Source organism: Chrysochloris asiatica, unplaced genomic scaffold (assembly GCF_000296735.1).
Source record: "Chrysochloris asiatica unplaced genomic scaffold, ChrAsi1.0 scaffold00169, whole genome shotgun sequence".
Lineage (NCBI taxonomy): Eukaryota > Metazoa > Chordata > Mammalia > Afrosoricida > Chrysochloridae > Chrysochloris > Chrysochloris asiatica.
Window position 1 is genome coordinate 1,713,452 of NW_006408687.1, and position 5,048 is coordinate 1,718,499.

Sequence of the window (5,048 nt, forward strand, 5' to 3'; positions counted from 1 at the left end):
TATTTGTGCCCATTCCAAAGAGAGGTGACCCAACGGAATCCAGGCAATATCTTTGATATCTCATGCAAGTAAAGTTTTACTAAAGGTGATACAGATATGGCTGCAAGCATACATTAGCAAAGAATTTACACAAGTTTAAACTGCATTCAGAAGAGACTGTGGAACACGAGATATCATTGCTGATGTCAGATGGGTATTGGTTGAAAGCAGAGAATACCAGGAAGATGTTTACCTGTTCTTTATTGACTACGCAAAGGTTTTCAATTATGTGGATCATGACAAGCTATGGACAACATTGAGAAGTATGAGTATTCCAGAACCTATAATTGTGCCATGAGGAATCTGTACATGGACCAAGAGGAAGTTGTTCCAATAGAACATTAGAACACTGAATGGTTTAAAATTAAGAAAGGTGTGTGACAAGGTTGTATTCTTTCACCATACTTATTCAACCTGTATGCTGAGTAAATAATCCGAGAAGCTGGGTTATATGAAGAAAAGGGTGGCATCAGGATTGGAGGAAAACTCATTAACAACCTGTGATATGCAGATGATACACCCTTACTTGCTGAAAGTGAAGAGGATTTAAGATATTTACTGATGAAAATCAAAGAGCACAGCCTTCGGTATGGATTGCATCTCAGTGTAAAGAAAACAAAAATCCTCAGCACTGGACCAATAAACAGCATTCTTATCAACAGAGAAGATTGAAGTTGTCAAGGACTTCATTCTTCTTCGATCAAGGATTAACACTCATGGAAGCAGCAATCAAGAAATGAAACAGTGTATTTTATTAGGCAAATCTGCTGAACAAGACCTTTTTAAAGTGTTGAAGAGCAAAGATGCCTTTGTGCCTGTCCTAAGCTATAGTATTTTTAATAACCTCATATGCATGCAAAAGCTGGACAGTGAATAAGGAAGACTGCAGAATAATTGATGCTTTTGAGTTATGGTGTTGAAGGAGAATATTGAAAGTAACATGGGCTGCCAAAAGAGCCAACAGATCTGTGTTGGATGAAATGCAACGAGAGTGCTCATTGGAGGCCAGGATGGCAAAATTTCATCTCTCATACTTCGGACATATTGTCAGGAGAGAGCAGTCACTGGAGATGGATATCATGTTTGGTAAATTGGAGTGTAAGAGAAAAAGAGGAAGACTCCCAGCAAGATGGATTGGCCAAGTGGCAGCATCAATTGTCTCAAGTGTGGTTGTCTCAATTGTGAGGTTGGCCCAGGACCAGGCAGTGTTTTGTTCTGTTGTGCATATGGTCACTATGAGTTGGTGCCAACTCAATGGCACCTGACAACAAAATATCAGTGGAGAAAAGATTGATGTTGTTAAAGACTTCATTTTGCATGGACTAACCATCAATACTAATGGAAGCAGCAGTCAAGAAATGAAACAGTGTATTACATTAGGCAGATCTGCTGCACAAGACCTTTTTAAAATGTTGAAGAGCAACAATCTCAGTTTGAGGACTAGGGTGCGCCTGACTAAGCCATAGTATTTTCAATAATCTCATATGCATGTGAAAGTTGGACAGTGAGTAAGGAAAATCATAGAAGAATTGATGTATTTGAGTTATGGCATTGGAGGAGAGCATTAAAAATACCAAAGACTGCCAAAAGAACAAACAAATCTGTGTTGGAAGAAGTACAGCCAGAATATTCATTGGAAGCCAGGATGGTCAGACTTTGTCTCTCATGCTATGGACTATCATCAAGAGGGACCAGTCACTGGAGAAGGATATCATGTTTGGTAAAATAGATGGCTAGAGAAAAAGAGAAAGACCCTCAAAGAGATGGATTGGCACAGTGGCAGTATCAATGGACTCAAATGTAGCAATGGTTTTGAGGTTGCCTCAGGTACAAGCAGTGTTCATTATGTTGTGCATAAGGTTGCTATGAGTCAGTACTGACTCAATGATACCTAACAACAACTACAATTAACCCTGATCATGGCAGCCTTATTTGTGATAGAACAAAAGGTCCCTGGGTCCTGCACCATCCTGTCCTTTTGATCATGAACATGTTTGAATCTGTTGTTGTGGCTCTTGTGTTGTATCTTCCAAACTAGGTAACTCATCTTCCAGACAATGCTCTGTTGTAAATCAGAAGTTTTTCATTGACTAGTTTTTGGAAGTAAATTACAAGGCCTTTGTGATTGTTAAGGATTTCTGTCAACTTGAAAAAGTCCTGGCATGGCTCTGTAGGACAAGCACTGGACCACAAAGTTTGTTTGAATCTCAGGTTTCATGGTTCAACCATCAGTCACTCCTCATAAGCACTATAGTGGGTCACTATGAGTCAGAACCAACTCAATGACACTTAACAACAACAACCCCATGATGAGATCTGCTATGAACATTCAATTTATTGAAAGGAAGTTTCCTTGAGGTTGTGACTTGCTTACAACATATTAAACACTTTGGGCAAATCATTCTGGCTTTCTGTTGTGTCTAGATCCTGAAATATGACTCACCAAGTGTAGTAGTTACGAATCGGGCTTCTAACCTCAAGGTCGGCAGTTTGAAACTACCAGTGGTTCCACGGGAGAAAGATGAGGTGCTCTGCTCTCATAAAGATTTACAGTCTCGGAAACCCTGTGCAGGGTCACTATGAGTTGGAACTGACTCCACGGTACTTAACAACAAGAACAACATCCAATGTCCAGTTCTTTGGATTTGAGTCAGGGGAGCGCTCTATTGTGTGAACCAAGGTTGTATACTTTACTATGCTTATTCAATCTTATACTTAACAAATAATCTGAAAAACTGTATTACATAAAGAAGAGGATGGCATCAAGATTGAAGGAAGATTCATTAACAACTTGTGATATGCAGATGACACAACCTTGCTTGTAGGAAGCGAAGAGGATTTAAAATACTTCCAATGAAGATCAAAGACTATAGCGTTCGGTATGGATTGCACTTCAATGTAAAGAAAACAAAAATACTCAAAACTGGACCATCAAATGACAGCATGATAAATGGAGAAAAGATTGACATTGTCAAAGACTTCATTCTACTTAAATCTACAATCAGTACTCAGGAGCAGTCAAGAAATCAAACAACATATAGCATTTGGCAAATCTGCTGCAAATTACCTCTTAAAGTATTAAAGAGCATAGATGTCAGTTTCTGGAGTAAGGTGTGCCTGACAAAAACCAAGTTATTTTCATTAGCCTGTTATGCATGTGATAATTGGAATAAGGAATACTTTAGAAGAATTGATGCATTTGAATTGTGATGTTGGCAAAGAATATTGAAAATACTATGGACTGTGAAAAGAACAAACAAATTTTCCTTAAAAGAAGTACACTCACAGTGCTCTTAGATTCAAGGAATGGGAGACTTCATCTCTTGTCCTTTGGACATATTTTCCAAAGGGACCAGTACCTAGAAGACAACATGCTTGGAAAAGTGGATGGTCATTGAAAAAGAGGAAGATGGATTGACACAGAGCCAGCAACAATGAGCTTAGACATACCAATAATTGTGAGGATGGTCAGGACCAGGCATTGTTTCATTGTTTTGTGCACAGGGTCACTATGAATCAGAATAGACTTGTTAGCACCTAGCAACAACAACAACTAGGTTACAGCTCATACATTTGCTGTTGTTAAGTAGCATTGAGAAGGTTCTGATTTGTAGCTACCTTGTATGAGGTTTCTGAGGAACTTCTGGTGGATTTGAATCACTGACCTAGCAGTTAGCTGTCATATCAGGACTCCAGGGAACGAGTTTATTCCTTAAAACATCTTTTTAAACATAGCTCTGTGATCATTGAATGACTACAGACAAGTTCTGTTAATAATATACAGTTGTCTTAATCTCCATAGGGTTGTTGTTGTTGTTGTTGTTAGGTGCTATTCAGTCACCTCTGACTCATATACACAGCAGAATGAAACACTGCCTGGTCCTGTACCATCCTCATAATTGCTACCTTTGATCCCATTGTTCTTGGCACTTTCAATTCATCTTGTTTGGGTGTTTTCCTCTGACCCTTAAAATCAATGGCTTTTGAGGGGATCTACTGACGGGTCAACTGATGAAGATCAAAGACCATCTTCAGTGTGGATTGCATCTCAATGTAAAGAAAACAAAAATCCTCACTACTGGACCAATAAACAATATCCTTATAAGTAGAGCAAAGATCAAAGTTGTCAAAGACTTAATTTTCTCAAATCAGTCATCAGCACTCATGGAAGTGGCTATCAAGAAAAAAATCAGTGTATTGTATTAGGCAAATCTGCTGCACAAGATCTTTTCAAAGTATTGAAGAGCAAAGATGTCAGTTTGAGGATTAAGGTGTGCCTGACCCATCAAGCTATGCTATTTTCAATAACCTCATATACATGGGAAAGTTGGACAGTGAATAAGGAAGACCATATAAAAATTAATGCATTTGACCTATGGTACTGGAGGAGAATATTGAAAGTACTGCCAAAAGAACAACAGATCTGTATTGGGAGAAGCACAGCCAGTGTTCCCCGGAAGCCGTGATTGCCAGACTTTGTCTCCTATACTTCGGACATATTTTCAGGAGGGACCAGACACTGGAAAGGGATATCATGTTTGGTAAAGTGAGTGTTGGAGTCAAAGAGGAAGACCAGTGAGATGTATTGGCACAGTGGCAGCATCAGTGAACTAAAACGTACCAGTGATTGTGAGGTTGACCCAGGACTAGACAGTGTTTCATTTTGTTGTGCATAGGGTCACTATGAGCTGGTACTAACTAGATGGCACCTAATAACAGCAACAACAACAACAACAACTGGGTCAATTAAATTCCTCGCAGAAAGGTTAGCTCATGGAGTGATGGTGACTGTCGTTTTTGGATCCCCAAAGGTAATCTTAGCAGATTTTCTTGAAATATGCTTGATGGTCACAAAGGCTTATTATGAAGAAGTTTTAAGAAAATTGATTACTCACCAGAAGAGTAAAAAGGGAACCTACAGAATAGGAAAAAATCTTTTGCAATTACACATCAGACAAGGGACTCATTTCTAGAATATACAGGAAACTGCAACACCTCTACAAGAAAAA